The sequence below is a fragment of the Equus caballus genome, chromosome 14, assembly GCF_041296265.1.
Source record: "Equus caballus isolate H_3958 breed thoroughbred chromosome 14, TB-T2T, whole genome shotgun sequence".
Taxonomy (NCBI): Eukaryota; Metazoa; Chordata; class Mammalia; order Perissodactyla; family Equidae; genus Equus; species Equus caballus.
In genome coordinates, this window is record NC_091697.1 from 55,489,094 (window position 1) to 55,510,065 (window position 20,972).

Genomic DNA, 20,972 nt, shown 5'->3' on the forward strand with positions numbered 1-20,972 from the left:
CACAGTACTGAAGGCTAGAAGTACAAAACGGTGTCAACAGGGCCACACTTCCTCTGAAGGCTCCAGGGAAGGATCCTCCCTTGCCTCTTCCTAGCTTCCTTGGTGTTCCCTGGCTTGTAGACACATCACTCCAGTTTCTGCCTCTGTTGTCACACAGTAATCTCCCTGTGTGTCTCTGTGTCTCTTAACCTCTTCTTATAAGGACCAGTCATTTTGGATTAAGGGCCCACTCTACTAAGTTGAAGTAGGACTTCAACTTAACCAATTTTACCAGCAACCACCCTATTTCCAAGTAAGGTCTTATTCTGAAGTTCCAGGAAGGATGTGGATGTAGGAGGGGGAGGGACACTATTCAACCCAGTACAGTGTGGGTAGCCCAAGGTTGAGATGAACTAGGGAAGGCTGATACCAGGAATCCAGGCAGACTCTCGGAGCAGCACAGGATAAATGCCCAAGTTCCGTTATTCTGGGAAGCCAAAGACAATACCAAAACTGAGAGGTCAGTCTCGAGGAAAAGGGAGAGATTGTTGTTGCTTTCTATTGATCAAGGCGAAAGCTGAGACAGAAATACTGGAGTTCCATGAAAGTGTGTGTGGTGTTTGGAGGAGGTAGGGTGGGTAAGAGGTGGGAGGTAGCTGACAGAATCATTAGAGAAAACTTGGTTTGGGGACGCTGCCCCTCTCAAGCTTGAGAAAAACATTTTCAAGTGTTGGATGTGGGGATAATCAAAATAAAACACAGTGATTATAGAATTTTTAGAAAAGTAGAAGGAACAAAAAGGTCAACATTAATCCCACCATCTAACAACAATTCAGATTTTGGTATGTTTTCTGCTAGTGCTACTCCTACCTCCACGTGCAAAACTTTTAATTAATACTATGACTCAGTCGATGGAACATTATCATCATATTTTTGTTTCTTTTTATACTTTATCTTCATTCCCACTCTCTGGCCCCCAAAAATCATCCACCTCAATGTATTTAATGCATTTATATATATGTATGTATATATACGTTTGTGTGTGTGTATACATATATATATATATAATGCAATCAAGAAATATTTCTTTTGCATCTACGGTGTACAAAGCTCTAGAGGCTGGGAACACTTAGATGTCATCAAACTGTAATCTCTGCCCTCATGGAGTTTACATTTTAATGGAGACTACAGAAAAATACATTGTGTGTGTGTGTTTATAAATTACATAAAAGAGATTATGGTATAAAATTATAATCTTCCATACTTTTGTTCACTCAGCACCATGTTTTTTACGGTCTCTCCCTGCTGCCGTATGTAAATCTAGTTCATTGCTGCTGTCTAGTACTCCATTCTCTGCATCTACAGCCTTTCACTTTTTCATTCCCATAATGATGGATACCTAGACTGCCTCTAACTTCTTATCACAAATAATTCTGCAAAGAACATCCCTGTACTGCCTTACAATCCTATTTAAGTGTTCTTGTGTTAGAGACCCAGGAAAGAATGCCCATGATTAATTTACTCAGCACAGTAGACTGCTCCCCAGAAGGCCTGCCCTTGGGGGCTTTGCTTTGCCACGTGCTGCCAGCTCTAGGTACTACCCTGCTTTCTAATGTTTGCCAGTATGAGGAATGTAAAGTTATTTTAATTTGCATTTCGCTGATTGCCAGTGAGGCTGGGCACTTCATATATTGTTCAGCCAAGTGGGTTTCTCCTTTCTGTGAATTGCTTCTTCCTACCATTCTTTCACCTACTTTTTAACAGTATTTCTATTTAAGGGCATTCTTAAGTTTTCTTACAGGAGTTCCTCATATATTCTAAATACTAGTTCCTTGTCTATTTCAGACGAAGAAATATCTTCTCCCAGTCTGCCACTCCTCTGTTAAATCTGTCTATGGCACCCTTTATTGAACGGAAATCCTTATTTTTGAAATGGTTTGTGCATTTAGTCTTATTAAGAAATTCTTCCCCACCCAAGGTCGCAAAGATATTCTCCTACATTATATCTATTTTTTTTCTTATATTACCTACACAGATTTACCATTGCCTTTTAAGTCTTTAGTACAATTGGAGTTTACTTTTACATGTAGAGTGAGTTGGTATCAGATTTCTGCTTTTCTCCATTTGGGGAGTTAGTTTCCCAGCACCAAATACTAAGTATTCTAACTTTCCCCACTATTCTGTGATGCCACCTCTATCACACACAAGTTCCCAAACACACGTGTTTCTGCTTCTTGACTTTCTGTCCCATCCATTGTTCTGACTATTCCTCCACAGTCTCATTCTTAAGACTCTGTTTTATGACCTATTACCAGATAGGGAGGTCTAATTATTTTTTTCTGTGCACAGATGCGTTTGTTTTGTGCAATGATGACAAGACTTTATAAATAATTCGGAAACCTGGTTTTCTCACTGAATATTGTAACTTTGGCATTTCCCCCATGCAATGTCAACACTTTATAAATAACAGTTCCTGGAAAATTTTAGTGTCAAGTGATGGGAGGAAAACTTTTCCTCTACCATCTTAGGTCACAATGGTTGGCAGCCTGTGAATTAACAAAAAACAGATTAATGGAAGAAAAGACAGAGTTTAATTCATATGCATATAGAAGTGCATTAAAGAGGTGGCTTACACAACAGCTAAAGACAGGGGTTTATATACCAGCATAATAGGGGAAAAGGAGAGGGAGAAAGGACTTCTAAAGAAAAAGAAGACTTTTAGGTAATACGGGCTTTTAGGGAAACAAATGGAAGGTCTGATAGTTTGCGATGTTTGTTCTCATCTGGGTACAAGTGGTCAGTCTCCTTTCCGACTGTAAACCCCCCAGAGAGGGAATTTATGGTGGCTGTATTTTTGGGAGGCTCTGCTTAAATCAGCAAAAGAAGTTTAGCTGCTGTTTGTCCAGATGTCTTTAGCTTAAAATAATCTTCATGCCATTATGATGAGTCGAGAGTCCCTTTGTTGTTAGTGCCATGGAGTCGATTCCGACTTCTAGCGACCCTGTGTACAGCTCAGGAAATCTCTGCTAGGTCTTTTGGTACCATCCTCTCACCTTCTGGCCCTGTGTCAGACAATGCTCCACTGCTACTCACAGGGTTTTCAGGACAATCTTTTTGGAACTAGGTGGCCAGATCCTCCTTCCTAGTGTGTCTTAGACTGGAAGCTCTGCTGAAACCTGTCCCCCATGAGTGATCCTGTGGTATTTGAAATACTGGTGGCATAGCTTTCAGCATCACAGCAACAAGCAGCCATCAGAATAAAACAAATGACAGACAGGTGGTGTGGTACGGTGACCGGAAACGAACCCGAACTCAGGCACATCGGTGAGAGTGCCAAACCTTAACCACTAGACCTCCAGGCCTGGCTCAAGAGTCCCTACATAGTGAACACTATGCAGTCTACACAGAAACTGAAATACAATAATGTTATAAGCCAATATGATCTCAATGAAATAATTTAAAACAAACAAAAAGAGTCCCTACATGCAATCAATAAAAACTAAATCTCTGACAATTCACTGAGTCCCCACCAGGGAACTCCTGTGGCCCAGCATAGGAGGGGATGGGCCCCAAGGACTCAGGAAGGGCGGCCTGAAGAAGGGTGTTCCTAACCCTGGCCAAGGAGAGACAGACAGGCATGAGTAGGGGAGGAAAAACAATTTTCCCTCTACCCTTCCAGATTCTTGGCCGAGATCCCATAATAAAGTACAGATTAACAAGAAAAAAAGTTTGGTAGCATATATACTTCCTATATACATGGGAGACAACCAGGGAAAAATGACCAAAACTCTGAGGTGGCTTTAAAATTCAGACTTAAATACTATCTTAATAGAGAAAGGGGAGGGGAGATGTTGGCCTCTTAGCGGGGAGTAAACAATTTCTAGGAAAGATGAGTGGGTCCTTAGAAGAATAGATGGGAGGTATGATAGTTTGTGACAAAGTCCATCTCGGAGTTGTCAACTTACAAAATCAGAAACAGTTTAAGAGGCAAAGTATTTATTTAGGATCAAAGAATTGCAATTCAGGGAGCACAGATTCAGGTAGAAACCCAAATAGTGTTGCAATTACAGAAGAGGAGCTCAGAGTTTTTATGGGAAGAAGGGAGGATGAGGTGAGCTGTATTAAAAAGGAGTTCATTGGTGCTACATTAGGTAAGGTTAGATTTGTACTTCATGGATTGACTTGAGATTCAGTCATTAGGCAAAAGGCTAGACTTGTACTTCATTGATTGGTTAGCAATCTGGTCATCAGCAAAGTCCAGTTCCTTCAGTTCTTACAGACAAGATATTCTTGTCCTTACTGACTTCTTGGAATGTTGGTGGTTTGGTCCAGTTTGGAAGATGAAGAAAACAACACATGCAAGGCAATTCCTCTGAAATGACTGTTCTGGCACTATTTTTATATGACTCCATTCATGTCACCTGTCACAGAGTGATGTTGACTTCTAGTGTCCTTTCCTGCAACAAGAGTCATCTTCCTTGGTGATGAAGCCTCCAGGGAGGGGATCTATGACAAGTGAGTTCCTCTTGGAGGATCTGTCTTTTGACAGACAAGGGGAGTTCAGAGAAAGCTTCTCCCTGCATTTTCTGTTTTTCAAGTGCCCATAGCTCAAAATAATCAATATATCAAAGTGGCATATTTTGGGATGGCATATTTTGCCATCCTTCACGGGTTATTGGATGATGTTTGGACCCAGACCTGGTTTCCACTGTGTCATCTTCGGTTGCTCTTAGGGGCTGGTGACAAGCCATTTAGAAGGGAGAAGAGCATCCTGATTTTTTGAGAGGTTCTTTCTCATACACATCCACCAGTTGCCAGCAGTGGGCAGAATTAGAAGACAGATCCCTGGGATCCTTGATACTCTGCAGATTGCCCTCTAGGACTAGCTTGGTGAGCAGAGGGAGGCATGTAAGCTTACATCCGTCCACTCACCAGCCCTGCCAGTGGGTGGACCAGGCAGGACCAAGGTAGCTTAATGGCCAGTGGTCCTGGCGGACATCTTACCATTTTTTTGTTGAAGTTATACGTAAAAGACACTTAGAAGACCCTTAGAAATTGCACATTAGGGTTAAATGAGGAAGTAGTGAAGTAGGGGTTGGGAGAAAACAAGAGGATGTGCATAGATTAGTTGAAGGGCTATAAGGAAAGAAAGGTGAAGGCTGTTTTCTGTTTCCTGAGGATCAACAACAGGGAGCTGGAATTAAAAGTCAATGATAAGAGGGCTAAGATCAGAGATCTGTTTTCAAAATGGCTTCAGCAACATGACCCAGATAGGCTTCATCTATTTCATTGAATTAAGCCACAAGGAGGACAAGAACTAAACCATGATAATCATCTGTGGTCCCGTATTGCTGCTGGATATGTAAGTGGTGAAGAGTTCCTTGTCAGATGCAAGAGCTCAGCTTGGAGCAGTCACAAGTTTGGTTTCTCCTGGAGGTTCCCTTATAGTGAGTGGCGTGCAGAAACAAGGGACAAATAAAGAAATCAGTCATTTTCCTTTCAAATTTTTTGGAATATACGATGCAAAAAATACTTCAAATGGCCTGGTAGGCATAGTGGTTAAGTTCATACTCCACTTCGGTGGCCCAGAGTTCATGGATTTGGATCCCAGGTGCAGACCTACACACCACCCATCAAGCTATGTTGTGGTGGTGTCTTACATACAAAATAGAGGAAGATGGGCACAGATGTTAGCTCAGCAACAATTTTCCTCAGGGAAAAAGAGGAATATTGGCAACAGATGTTAGTTTAGGGCCAATCTTCCTTACCAAGGAAAAAAAGAAAAATTCAGATAAAACCTAACAATATCCAGTAGGAAGTAAGCTCCCCCTTCCTTAACTCTCTCCAACGCCCCAATCTCAATTCCCAGACTCAGCCTTATTAATATTTATTTCACATTTTGGCATGAATCTTTTATTCATACAGATATACATTCATATGTATATGTAAACATATGTATTTATTTACTTTTCATCTTAAATGTATTAAAACATACTCCACATTCAGTTCCCAACTTGCTTTTTTCACTCAATAATAAAATCTGCAGCAATATCTTTCCATATCAGCACCTACAAACCCACCCTCTTCTCCCCAACAGCCGTAGAGTATCCCACAGCATAGGTGCACTGACATTTACAGAACATGCCCTTATAGATGGACCTTTAGGTTAGTTGCAGCTTTTGTTTTAACAAACAATTCTGCACTGAACATCCTTATACATACAGATTCATGCACTTCTCTGAGCATATCTGTAGGCTAAGCTCCTCAAAATGGAATTGCTGGGTAAAAGAGCATGGACATTTAAATTGTGCTACAGACTGACGATGGTCCTCCCAAAGGGCAGTCTAAAATTATAGATGTCACCAACAGAGTAGGAGAGTGTCTTTTCCACACTCCCTTGCCCTCAGTGAGTATGATCAAACTTTTTACTTGTGGGTTTATTAGGTGAGGAAGGGTCACTCAATGCTATTTTAATGTGAATTTTTTATGAGTAAGATTAAACAACTTTTTGTTTAGTTTTCATTTGTATTTTTTTGTGTGTGAATTGTCTGTTCCTGTCTTTTGTCCATTTTTGCTTGGTTCATCTCTGTTTTAAATTTTGCTGTGTAAGAATGATTTTTATGAAAAAGAAATCAGACTTTTATCTATATTGTATGTTGCAAATATTTTTCAGCTTGTTGTCTTTTTATGTGTCTTATGGTATTCTTTTCTGAAGAAAAATGTTTAAATTGTATATTTCTTATTTGTCAGTCTTTCAGTTATGGTTTCCAGGTTCCATGGCATGTTTGAAAAGGTCTTCCTACTCAAAAATTATTTTTAAGATTCACCTATGCTTACTTCTAGTATTACTACAGTTTCATTTTTGTGTATTTAATGCTTTAATTCATCTGGAATTCATTTTGGTATAATGAAGAAATTCTTTCACCTTCTTAATAGCAACATTCCTCTACCCCTTCTAGTTAAGTACCAAGATTTGATCCATTTGCATAGTCAAAGACTCCTATCTGAAAATATCAACCAAGGGAACACATGCAATTAAGCAGAATGAAGGTGGCTGCCAGTGGAAGTGATTACCCATTTGCCCATCAATCCCCAGATACATATATTTAAGCCATAAGCTTTTAGGAAGGATCAGCCAAAAGCCACAGTCAATTTTTAAATTTTTTTTAAAAGGCTCTTTTTACAGGCTTTGAATCATTTTAGTGTTTGGGTTTTAGGCTGTATAATGGTAAAAAGTTATGGTCCTGCTCTTCTTCCATTAGGCTGTAGGAAAAGAAACAAATCTTTTTCCCTTTACCCTCGTAGGTTCCTCAGCTAGAATCCTGTAAACCAGACTGACAAAGGACAGATTAACAAGAAAAAAACAAATAGAAGTTTATTAACATGCGCCTCTTGCAAACAGATGGGAGCACTCAGAGATGAGTAAGTCAAAGGGGTGGTTAGGACTTGTGTTTATACAGCATCTTAACAAAAGAGCAGTAAATTTTTACAGAAGTGACGAGACAAGGAAAAGGACTTGGAGCTTCCTAGGGGCATCAAATTGTGGGAAGGTAAATATATGGGGAAACTAATCGTAGGTGAGGGCGAGTTTGAGCAGGGTTTGTTATATAGATTCCTCTGGTGCTGCCTCTGGGCTGATAAGGGTCTCAGTCATCTCTCTGATCAACTTCTGCCGTTCCTGGTAGAAAGGGAAGGGAGGACACCTTCTACAAATTTATATCCTACTTTTAGCCACATAGGGGGAGGGCAGACAGCTTTTCTCGTATCTGCTTCTTAATTGCCTTCAGCTCAAAATAATCCTTATGCTAAAGTAGCATATTTTGGGGTGGCATATTCTGCTACCCTTCAAGCCCATGAATTATAAGAAGCTGGCAAATACCACTGCAGCTCCCGGATCCAAGGTAGAGTTCCATTTAATACCAATCAAGAAAATTGAGAGAACTGCATTTGATTGCAGAATGAAAAAAAAAAGTCTCCTTCATTGAGAAATCGCACTTGGCATTGATGAACCAAGTGTCTCTCTCTCTCCTCTTTTCCATTTATAAACTATGTGATCAGTACGTACTGTACGTGTTATACACTCAAATGCTGTGGAGGGATAAGACACCCTGCAATAACCACTCTGAATATCCTGTCACAGGCTTCCTTTCAAAACAGGTACCACCTGAGCGAAAGGAGGCCATGTTTTTTTTCCCTTGGCTCTCAAGAAAACAGATCAGGTGGTGTGGTACCGTCTACACTTTTTTGCCAACCCCAGGAGGTCTGGAGGAATTAGGGGTACAGGGTCTGGTCACGATAGAAGCAGTATGGTATAAGACCCAGGAAAATGAAGACAACTAAAGGTGTATACCTAGTCCTGAAATTACAGTGATGTAAGAATGACTGAAGCTAAAATTTTCTAAAGATTACCAATTCTCAAACAGAAAAGGCTCCCCAAATACTCAGTAGCATGATTATCTTTCATATGACTATGATTATCTCCATCTCCCATATCCACGGTGCGAAATTAATAACAATGACCTGTTTTTCTGGGCTCCAGAGCAGGCTTGTCAATCTCTGATGGATAAATGCTTGGAAAATTCAGAAGAGCCACACTGATATGCTAAGCACTGCTTCTCTCACACATCCTGGAAATAAACACACTTCACACTGACTAACAACACAGTGTCTTGGACCTGGGGGGTCAGAGCTCATGTTCGCATTCTTGGAAGCAGTAGCATGCAGCTGCTGGCCTTTTGCATGATGAAGGCCCGGGCTCTGCCGTTGAGTTAACAGCTCTCCCCAGCTTCTCTTACATGTTCTTTAAAAACAGTGGCCCAGGGATCTTTCTGATGACGATTTCTCTTATCTGGTGATTATTAATTTTGCTTAAAGTTTATACTCCAAAGGATTCACCCAACACCCTCCCACAGCACATCAGAAACCTGATGTTTTATGTGCTTAAAACTGATATTTTAACATAAACATGGAGATGAGTTCTAGGAAATGTGCAGGAAAAGGAAAAAAATGTTTTAATTTAGCTGAAAAAATTAGGGACAAGAGTCTCTTTCCCTAAATGGTATCTCCTCTAAGATCACAAATTTAGAAACCAGATTTTACACACAGAGTTGGATCCTTTCTTCACCTAAAGCAGATATTTGAGGCGTGCTCTCACAGTAGTCAGATTTTGGAGATCACGTGAAGGAACCAAGTAGCTTGGAGCTTTGTGGTCACACTCTGCCCAGGACATGGCCTATGTCACATGTGATATGACATCATAAAAGAAAATCCTTTGAGGCAATACTAGGATGGGCCTCGACAGGTGAGGCTCCACAAACAGAGAGGCGGAAGAAAAAGGCATGGAGTGAGGAGACCCAGGCTCTACCGTGGACTTCTGTGAGACCTCGGCTCAGCCACTTTACTGCTCTGCAGTTCCTCCTCCTCACTCATAAAGCCAGGTGCTTGGACTAATGGCTCCCCGCTTCCCTAGCCCTCTATGCTTCTCATTTCTACAGAGACTTTGTCACAAGCAACAGCTAAGTTGAGATTTAAGAAGAGATTATTATTCACATTTTACAGATGAGGAAACGGACTGAGAGTGGTTAAATGATTTACCAGCAAAGGTCAGTCTTCCCTCTGTGTTCCAGATACTGTACTAGGTACTAGGGCAACAAGTGTAGGTGAGACCCAGACTGTCCTCGAAGCAATGGGAGAGACTGGAATGTTAAGGGATAATTGTAATGTGGTAGAGAAGGAGCAAAATGCTGTGAGAGAGCAACGAACTTCCTAGCAGTGTGAGAGAAGGCTTCCAGGAAGAGAGATTTTGAAGTGGTTCTTGAAGGATGTGTAGGAGTTAGGCAAATGGAGAAGAGAAAGAAAGGCAGAAAAGCAGAGGAATGGGCACGTGCAGAGGCATGACGGCCCAGTGTACTTAGTGGACAGGTGTGGCTGGAGGGGAGTTGGGTTTATGGGAAGGAGGCTGATATTGGTGAGGTATGTTGAGGTATGACAATAAAGATGCTTGGATTTTATCTTGTGGCTTTGTAATGAAGGGGATGATGGTTTGGCATCTGGGTAGAAGAAGGAAGTGTTGTTGGAAACAGACCAATCAGGAGGCTGGTTCAAAAGTCTAGACACCAAATTATAAGGACTTGAATTAAGATGATGACTATGAATATGAGGGGGAGGGGTCAGACATAAGAGATACTTCAGATCACAATCAACAGATCTTGGTAAATAATTGGCAAAGACAAAGAGGAACCCAGGGTTTCTAGCTCAGGAGGCTGAGTGGACAGGACCTCTATTTCCTGAAACAGAAAGCAGATCAGGTTTTCTTGTTAGACGGAAGACATGTTTAGTGTGGAGCATGCAGAGTTTGAAATGTCTGCGGAGCTTACCAGTGTAGATGACCACTTGACAGTTGAATATTCCAGTCAGCTCCTTAGAATACAGCTGGGGTTGGAGGTAAAAACCTGGGAATCACCAGCAGAGGTGACAATGGAAGCTATGGAGATAAATGAAATCGTGTCAAAGCCTCAGTCTCCTTTTTTCATATTTACAAAATAGGTATAAGTCCTATTTCCAAGTATTATCCCGTCATTCATTGGATAAATCAGTTTAAAGCAAAAAAGTGGAATCTGATTTTCCTGATTAGATTTGAACTTATTTAAACGCAATCACTTCCTCATCTTTTACCCATGTCTTCTGGGACTTTTAGAAAGTGACTGCAGTTGTCTATGCACAAGACAATGAGCCTTTAACAATCAGCTTTGGCTCCAAGACCATCTCTTAGAGCCAAGCATACCCCTCTTGCTGTGCCTAGATCAATTTCCTGGTAGCCACACACCAGCGCTTATTTGCTCCTCAGCTTCCTATAAATAAAATTCTTGAATCAGAGTATATATATTAAGTCATTTTATACAACATTTATTAATGTGTAATGCGGTATGCCCTGGACTGGAAAATACAAATGAACAAAGTTGATTAGTTAAGTATGAAAATGTCAAAAACACAGAGAGCACTTTGACAGGGCTATGGACTCAAAGAATAAAAGACAGTGAGCGCCCGGGCATGACACAGTGGTTCCCCAGGGAAATCAGGAAAGACATCCTGGAGTTCCCTTCCAGCTGGTCTTGAGAAAGGGTAGGGGTTCTTAGAGCTAGCAAAGAGGGGCATCAGTCCAGACTCGGGAACACAATTGACAGAGGAACCAAAGTGAGAAAAACGGAGTACGCACCTTTGATCCGAAAAATCACAAGTGCTGATTTGCCTAACTTGGCTTTTAGTTTTTGTTTTATAATGAGCAAGGCTCTACATTTTTTAATTCCTTCTTTGCCATCTAGTTATTAGCCCGTCTTAATCAATAGCATTTTCAGCAATCACAAGCAAACTTTGAAAAATTACTTCTATACATACACTGTGCTATAATTACTCTTCAATACAAGTCTCATGAACATTTACTATTCTGAATCTATAATCAGGTGAGTCATGACATAATCCTCTGGAAGGGTCTGATATCTGTTAATGCCAATTCTAAATCAGTGTTTATCTGAAATGTTTTCACATATAGTTAGTACAAATAAGATGGATAGGTCACATTTGCTCTGAATCTCTTTTTGAATCTTCTTTTGATTTGATAGTAAAAAAACCAAAGTTATTAGATATCAAGATTGCAGCCCTAGCCAAGCCAGCACCGAGGAGGGAGACTCCTCTCCAACATTGAGATTTAAGGGTTCAGCAAACTTGATCCAAGGGAAAACAGGCAAGTTTAAACACTATAATACACTCAAAAATTTTTCTTATTATATTGGTAATGCAGAATTAATGCAGAAAATGAATTTGTGTATAAGAAGAAAAGAAAAATCATCTGTAATTCCATCAAATGTGAACATGTTAGGGAATTTCCTTCCAGTGTTTGATAACCCAAGCATGCTACATATTGAGCTCTCACTTTCTCTCTATACTTTAAATCCTGCTGGTATTAAAACTTAAATGTTTCCCCAATCCATTTCCACCCCTGCATCCTTACCACCACTGTACTTGATCAGATGGTTACAATAGCTCCCACCCCGATCCCACCTCCAGGCTAGAACATTCCCCAACACTGAGGCTGCTCTCTGCACAGGGCCGCAAGTATCCTACGAGGGTGCAACTCAGACCATGCCATTCTCCCACTTAGAAAGTTCTGGCAGTTCCCCACTGCCTGTGAGAATAAAGTGCAAGCTCCTTATCAGGGAATACGAAACCCTCCATGACTCAGCTCCTGTCTGCTTCCCTAGACTCATCCTCCGCCACCCTCTGCCTCTACTTGCATAGTTCCCTGTATATTTATATGGCATGTTTCTTGTGCCTCTAGACTTTGCTTATGCTATTTCCCAGCTTGGAATGCCCTTCCTCCACCTCTTGTACTGGGTAGCTCTGATTTATCCTTCAAGACTCAGCTATGACTTATTTCCTCCAGGGTAACTTCTCTGAATATCTACACAGGGCTAAGAGCTTATCTTTGATGTTGATGTCCCAAAGAATTGAGCCTACCTCTGCCCCTTTATCAGTCAGTTATTGCCAGAATAATGTCATGTAACAAACCACCCCAAAACTCAATAGTCTACATGTCCACATTTATTGTTATGTTCACAAGTCTATGGGTCAGGGGAGGAGGCTGCTCTACATATCTCATTCTGGGGCCCAGGGTGGATAGGTAGTGGTGACATAGGGCCCATTCTTCTCTTGGCAAAAGTCAGAGGGCTGAGGGAAAATACATGATGCCTCTTAAGACCTAGGTTTAGAGGTCAAACACTGACACTTCATAGGCTAAAGCAAGTCCCATGACCAGCCCAACATCAATGGAGAAGGAAGTACACTAGTCTCATGAAGACGGGGAAGGAGGGAGGAAATACTATTAAACAATGAGCTAATCTAACATCGTGCTCATCTCATAGACCATAACTATGTTTCTAGCTGCTCAGGGCAAAAACCCCAGTCACCCTTATCTCCTCCCCTACTTTTTTCCTTTCTTCATAGTCAATTCATCAATAAATCCTCTTGCCTCTATCTTTCAAAGACATCCAGAATTCTACACTTCTCATCTTAACCATTTACCTTTCTGGTCCAGACCACCTTTATTTCCCCTCTGGGTATTGAAACGCCCTCTGAATTGGTCTTCATGCTTCTGCTCTTGCGCCTTACAATTTATCCCTTCCCAGCAGCCAGGCTGATCCTCTTCAAGGATACATCAGATCATGTTAACTCCACTTCTTGAAACCCTGCCGTGACTCCCCATCTCACCAGAGTAAAACCCACTGTCCTGACAAAGGCCTATCAGGGCTTTGGCCATCTGTCCCCTGCTGTTCCTCTGGTCTCATCTCTTCCCGTTGTCCTGCTTACCCGCTTTGGCCCAGTAACTGGCCTTCTCACTGTTCTTCAAAAACACCAGACGCTCTCCCTCTGTGGCTTTGCACTCTTCTCCTTCTATACACTGGTAACCCTCTATCTGGAACTCTCTTTCCTCCTACGTCTACATAGCTTCCTCCTTCACCAACTTCAACTCTCTATCCAAAATCACCTCCTCAAGGAACTCCTGCCTAACCACCTATATACAACAGCAATCTCCTCTCTGCAGTCCCCACTTTCCTAGTAAAACATAAGCTCCACAAAGGCAGGGGCTCTGTCTGTTTTGCTTATGGTTGTATATCAAAGATTTAGAAAAAAACCTGGCACAGAGTGGGTACTCAGGGAATATTTGTTGAATGAATGACTAGCACTGCCAAATAATATTAAAACGATTGGGTTATGTGTTGTCTCCCCCATGGGTGGGCAGTGACAACAGCTCATTCCTCCTTGCATCTCCAGTGCTGGGCACAGCTTCTAGAATGGAGAAGGCTCATTAAGGACATGTTGAACTAGGTGGAACATATTTGTAAGGATGGATTATTGGAAAGCACTCAAGGTTTATTTGGAAGAAAACATTTTCCCAGGAATTACTATGAGACTGGATGTAAAGACACTTGAGTCTGACTTAGATAAAAAGGAGAGATCCTCATCACACTTTGCTTCAGGACCTTCACTGTCTATCTTTCCCTCTAGTCTGTCAGCTCCATGAGGGCAGTGACCATGCCTGCCTTGCTCTTCATTGTATCTCCAGGGACCTAGCATAGCGCTCAGCACCTGGTAGATCTCTAATCATTTTTGTTGATTAAATGAATAAATGAATGAATACATGAGTTCTTCCATGAGCCAATCCATGGACCAAAGTGGCTTAAGTATGCTTGTGGATGAAAGCTTTGGAAGAATCCAGGAACAGAGTTGTTAATTCAGCACCACTCCGCAGCTATATTGTATGCTTCAATGCCAACAGAGCAAACAGACTCAAAAAAATAAGCTTGCTAAAACACAGTGAACAACAGTCACTGTGCTGCCACCTTTGAAATTCAGCTGGCACAAGCAATGCTGCCTCATCCCGCCACGCTCTGTTTCTTTGTATATCTAAGGAAAGAGCTGTAAGGTCCCCCAGCCACTGCAGTGGGGAAACTCTGCAAACGTTCTGCTTCCCACCCATTCCCATAACTTGTCACTGTGACGATTAGATGTGGCACGGGGATCCGTTACAGAATAGAGGTGAATGACTTCCTACTGAGAGTCATAATACCAGAAAGGATGTTGGGAAGTGGACAGACTGGCACTTTGATAATAGGCTTAAGGCCTTGGGAGCAATAGGAATGGCCCCTCCCATTAAGGATGACTTCCACCATGACTTCTGATTGCCAACACATCTGCTGGTAACTTACAGTGAAGTGCAAACTCAGCAACATGGGTTCAGCCAGTCTCACCTCCCTGGCCTTCCCCTGGGTGTGGATGCACAAGGTACTGCCTTAGTCGGTTTCAGCCCCTTTGCCTCTTACCAATAGGCCCTCATCTCTCTCTTCCTCTTCACCAGGAAGGACCTTGAACCTGCCCCTTCAGGGTGGTGCTCAGGGTTTTAGAGCACATGCCAGGGAAGTTGGTATTTTCTCAGATGAGTACTTCCCAGTGTTAGCATTATGGAATGTGCAGTCAACCACACTCAAATTCAAATCCAACCTGGTGCTGAAGTCTCTTGGCTTCAGTTTCCCTGTGTATAAAAGAGGAGTGATGATAGTGTCTACTTCCTAGGTTTGTTATGAGAATTCAATGAGCTAAATATGTAAAGCACTCAGCCTAGGGCCTGGTACATAGTAAGCATTCAATAAATGATAATAGTAGTAAAAACTCTAACAATCATGTTTTAATATTGTCTCCCATTCTAGTGAGTACAGAGACCAACCAATCATGCTTAGGCCAATCTCTTGTGGGGCAGGGCAGGAAGGTAGGAAAAAGGTGGGGCTGCTTATGTTCACATAAATGAAACATGGGGCTTCCTGAGAGTCCCTCTTTCTCTTTTGACTCACACATCCTGAGTGGTTTCCTGAGTCACAGCTTGGAGCAATCACCCTGCCATGGAGCACTGACCTATGGTTGATAGAGCAATGTGTGGGAGAGGGAGAAGGAGAGAGGGCTGGAGAGATAGAGAGACAGACAGAGAGAACAGAGTGCATGAGGAAAGAGGGAAGAGAGCCCTGGAGCCTCTCAGGGAGGCCCTGTGGCTGTGAGGTGTGGGGACAGGGCGAGGCTCACACAGGTAGACCTCCCTTTCAGTCTCCATTCCCTATGGTTCCAGCAGAAAAAGCAGAAAGCTGAAGTGAGACTCTTCTGGGAGCTCAGCGAGAGAGAACCGAGCAGCATCTTTAATCTGGGTAAGGACGTGCAGAGTGTACATGAATTCCTCTCTGGATACATAAGCACATTCATGTTTATTTAGTTATGAGAAGTTATGTGAAACAGTGGATAATGTGCATAACCCATGTATGCTGTGATTAAAGTAGCTGATACCCATCACAGTCCACAGGTTGGTGAATGTTCTCTCCACTCTGGGCCTCTGCACTTGCCAGTCTCTCTTCCAGGAATGTATATTCCCGGTTACCTCTCCTCCCCACACCTGCTTCGCCCCTGATAGCTTTACTCACTCCCAGGTCTCAGTTTATACTCTGCCTCCTCTTCGAAGTCTCCCATATCTGTAGCATCTTATGTCACCCTGTGGTCCATACTTGGTTACTTGTCATTCTCTCTAGCAAGATCCTGAGTTCCTCAAGGGCAAGGACTGTGTTTCATTTAGGTCTATACCCCCAGTGCCTGGCACACAGTAGGTGCTCAAATATACTTGCTGAATTAGTGAATAAAATACTTGAGTTGCTGATCTGTTTCCTTGAAAGACAGCCTCTATCCTCCTTAGGCCAGCCTCTGAATCCATCAGAGAGGACTTGTTATAAAATCAACAAGCAGAGCCATCCATTACTTCTGGGACTTCACAATGTCATGGTGATGGGTTAAGGAGCCCCTCACAATGTCAGTAGCTGCCAACTAAGTAAAGCAAAATCAGGTTGGAAACCAAAGTATCAACAGAGGCACTGTCAACACTGCCTGGCCGAGAAAGGCAGTGCAGTCATCTGCAGATTCAGGTTCATCACACAGGGGCCTGCATCTGCATTGTGAATTATCAAGGACTCTCCTCCAACCCCAGGCTCCTAGCTTCTGTCCTGCTGCTTTTACCTTCCACCTGAGGATTCACATGTGGTGAAACTGTGGAATCAAATCCAATGAGAGCTTTGTCAGCTTTGTTAGAAAAGGCACTTGAAGATCAATATACTAAAAGAGACAAATTTTTATACTCTGCTAACCTATGGCCACAAGTATCCTAATTTTGGCTAATATTTGTCACATATTGTGTTAAGCAATTTATATGGATTATCTTATTTCGTTTACTCCCTGCAACAACCTTATAAAGTAAATAGCATTATCATCCCTATTATATTACACTAGAGCACACAGAGAGATTAAGTCATATACTCAAAATCACACAGCCAGTATGCAGCAGAGCTGGGATTTGAACCCGGGTACTCTGAGTCTAGAGGCCAAGCACTAACCACCTAGTCATCCTTCTCATGCAAAGACTCATCAAGACTGTGCCAAAAAATTCTAAGATCACCAATGGCTCACATACAACCATCCTTCCCAAATCCTAAAACATTTAGGACGCAGAGATAGATCCCTTTGGGAAATGCAGGGAGTAAGTTTGGGATGAATAAAGGAAAGCCTCCTGCAGAGAGCAAATAATAAACTCAAGGAGGTAGTGGGTGACCAGTGGCAGTTAGAGTCAGGCTTTTGAAAGAGTCACTGGAACATGGAGCCAGCCCTATCCCACCCCACACTAGAGGCAGAACCCTGGATTCTGAGGACCTAGAGGCTGTCTAAATCCCGCCGGGAAACACAAGGCAAGAAATATTGGCTGTCTGACTCAGTTACTGGACTTCAACCACCTTCCTTGGATCTGTGTTCCTAAACGGAGATTAAATGCTGAAGGATATTTGCCTTTTATGATCCTTTGGAGCATGGGCTTATTGATATGGTGAAGGTTAATGAAACAATTAAGCGTATGCATGAAAGCTAAAACATGGATTGAAGCTTTTCAATTTTCATCTGCAATAATGAGCACCAGGCTCAGGTTTTTACCCAGCATTTCACATCCATTAATTATTTCAGTGATTCCAGTTATGACTAATAAGGATTTAGCCATGTGTGTTAAGTCTTAACATTCAGTTTTCTTATCCATCAGCCCAGTGAGGGGAAGTGAAGGGAAGTGCTGGAGGGCAGGATGTGGCTTTGAAGTCCTTTCCTAGCTAAAAGGTACTGAGCACTGAGCATGCCCTACGTGCCCAGAACTGTGTTATGTGCTCCACCTGCCTTGCCTCCTTGAATCCTCACAACATAATTTAAGCATGCATTTTAATCTCTCTTTATGTCACTGCTTTATGTTTAGTTGTATAAGAAACTGCCAACTTTGTATTTAAAGTAGGCTTCTTGTAGACAACATATACTTGGGCTTCTTTTTTAACCATCTTTCAACTTTCCTTTTCCCCTGGAAGGCCTATGTCCCTTCAAACCAGCCTCAATTCCATGGACTATCATTATAATCTCACTCACATACACCTCAATCCCTCTGCCCCTCTCTTGATTTGTTGTACACTTTGGCAAAAATACTGGTAAAATCTAATTCTCTACCTACTCCATGCCAGCAAGCAGGGAGGTGAATGTGATTAGAAAAAATCAACCATATTGGCTGGTTTCATTTTAAATTTATGACCATGAACCTTATTGTTCTCCAGCAATCATATCCTGTCTCCCTAATTCACTCACTCTTAAATTCTCCTAAAAGCTATTTCTGACCTCTTCTCCTCAAACTTCCATCACCTCCTCCCCAATTCTTACTCTCAGCTGATAATTTTTCTTCCTATTTCACTGAAAAACAAAATAGAAGCAATAGAAAGAAAATATCTATAAATTCCCATCACCAATGCATCCACCTACTAGCATCCTCACCTCTGTACTTGACCTTGCCTCCTTCTATAGATAAAGGATACGTGATTCTATCTAAATTCATTCCTCCACTTATTACACTACACCCAATCTTCTGTCATATATGCTACTGAAGTACTGGATTAATATAACAATCTGCTGATATCATACACAATGATCAGTATAATTATCTACTGGAAAATTCCCATCATTACAAAATATGATGGTTTCTCCCATCAAGAGGAGGAAGGAAGGAAAGAAAGAAGGAAGGACGGGAAGAGGAAGAAAGCTTCTCTTGACCCTACTTCTCACATCAGCCACTTAATCCATTTCTCTGTCCTCCTTTGCAATAAAACTCCCCCAAAGAGCTATCTATATTACTGGCTCCAATTCTTCTCTCTTCTCATTCTTTAATCCTCATCAGTCATGTCCTCCACTCTCCCAAAACTGCTTCCATCAAGGTGACCAATGACCTCTAAGTTGCTAAATCCAATGGTCAATTCTTAGTCCTCCTCAAATTTGGGAATAATAATACTATCAGCTTCATAGGGTAATTGTGACCATTTAATGAAATACTAAAATGTTTAGAACACTCTTATTGTAAAGTCTTATTGTAATCATTCTTTAAACTCAGCCTAAATGTCAAAAACAGAAAACCTCCTATGTTTACAGCAAGCACACATATGTTTATCTACCTCCATTTGTATTTCAATTAGAGCTTTCAATAAATATTCCTGCCCCATTACTGGGTCTCTGGAGGGAGGAGAGGGGGGAGTACATCTGAGGCCCACACTCTTTTTTAATCTAATATCTAAGGTCTCCATTGAGGAATGAGTGTTAATTATCCTGTATTGTGTGGGTGTCTCCACAGCATCAGTCTGAGAAATTCATTTAACTTTTGACTGATCAGAATAATGAGCTTCACTCTCTCTTCTAATGTAATTTTTTCAGGAGTGTTGAAAAGTTTGATAGTTGGAGTTTTCAACTAAAGTCAAGCAAACTAATAATTTCCTGAAATTGGTATTGTCAAAACAATTGCTTCAGCACCAAAAATTCAAGATATGAACATATCCTGTTAAATGGTTTTGGTTTGTCCTCTGTGTTAGAGCCGGAAATTCATCTCAATAATAAATGCTTTTCTATGTAGAAAATTCCAAGGAATCTACAAAGTACCAATAAGTGAGTTTAGCCAGGTCACAGGATATAAAGTCAACATACAAAAATCAATCATATTTCTACATACAGTAACAAACAATTAGAAACCAAATATTTTTAAAAATATTTCCAATAGCTAAAAAAATGAAAGACTTAGATATGTCTTACAGAACATATGTAGAATCTATATGTTGAAAGCTATAAAACACTAATGAAAGAAATCAAAGACGCTCTAAATAATGGAGAGATATACCATGTTTATGGTTTGGAGAACTCAATATAGTTAAGATGTCAGTTCTTCCCAAACCAAATTAATCTATAGACTTAACACAATTCTAAGAAAAATCCCAGAAGAATTTCTTGTAGAAGTGAACAAGCTTATTCAAAAATGTATATAAAAAATAAAGATATGAGATATGGGTGGATATTTGGCATCCAAGTGGAAATATCAAGTTGGCAATTGGATATATGTATCAAGTTCAGGAGAGAAGGCTGAGCTAAAGGTATAAATTTTGGGGTCATTGGCATTTGGATGGCATCTAATGATCTTAGATAAGATCACTGAGTCAATGAGTGTAAATAAATAAAAGAAGAATTCAAAGAATGGGGCACATCTTTGGGGAATTCTAAAATTAAGACATCAGGGAGATAAGAATGAATCAACAAAGAATACAAAAAGTAGTTATTCAGGAAGAAAAAAACACTGTAGAGTATGTTATGCTGAGAGCGAAGTGAAGAATGTGTATCAAGGAGGATGAAGTTGTCAGCTATGTCAAAGCACTCAATAGGTTATGCAGCATGAGGACTGAGAACCAACAATTGGACTTAGCAACATGAAAGCCACTTGTGACCTTGACAAGAACAGTCTCAGTGGAGGTAGTGAGTGTGGGTGTGAAAGCCTTATAGAATGGGATAAGGAAGAGTGTAAGGAGGACAAATGGAAACAATGAGTGTAGACAGGTCTATTGAGGAATTCTGCTATAAAGCAAAAGAAAATTGGGGTAGTAATTGGAGAGGGAAGTGGGATCAAGAGAAATTCCTTTTTAAGACACGAGAATAGCAGCACGTTTGTACACTGAGCCAGTAGGAAAGGGGAAAATGGACAATGCAGGATAGACAAAGGAAGATTACAGGAGCCGTGTCCTGGAATAGGCATAAGGGGCTGCTATCCAGCACACGAGTGGAGGAGTTGGCCTAAGACAGGAGCAGGGGCAGTTCATGCACAGCAAGAAGAGGGAAAACAGAGTACGTGAGCACAGATGCATGTAGGTAAAATATGTAACCGTGTACGCATGTGGAGCTTCTCTTCTGATGACTTCTGTTTTCCAGGTAAAATAGGAAACAAGGTCCTCATCTGAGAATTAGGAAGGAGGGGCGGTGTTAGAAGACTGAGAAGAAGAGAAGGTATGAAACACTTGTTTAGGAGAGAGGGAGAG

General features: G+C 41.4%; 1 protein-coding gene and 1 long non-coding RNA gene across 4 annotated transcripts in view; one reads left to right on the forward strand and one right to left on the reverse strand.

Moving 5' to 3' along the window:
• The window catches only part of LOC111767806 (uncharacterized), a 293,689-nt gene that overhangs the window by 178,986 nt on the left and 93,731 nt on the right, over window positions 1–20,972 (reverse strand). For both annotated transcript variants that reach the window (XR_011425567.1, XR_011425566.1), the window contains one exon: window positions 10,356–10,462. This is a non-coding gene — a long non-coding RNA (uncharacterized lncRNA). The remainder of the gene's footprint in view (window positions 1–10,355; window positions 10,463–20,972) is intronic.
• TRPC7 (transient receptor potential cation channel subfamily C member 7) overlaps window positions 1–20,972 on the forward strand; it is a 135,253-nt gene that overhangs the window by 20,728 nt on the left and 93,553 nt on the right. The gene's annotated exons all lie outside the window — the stretch shown is intronic.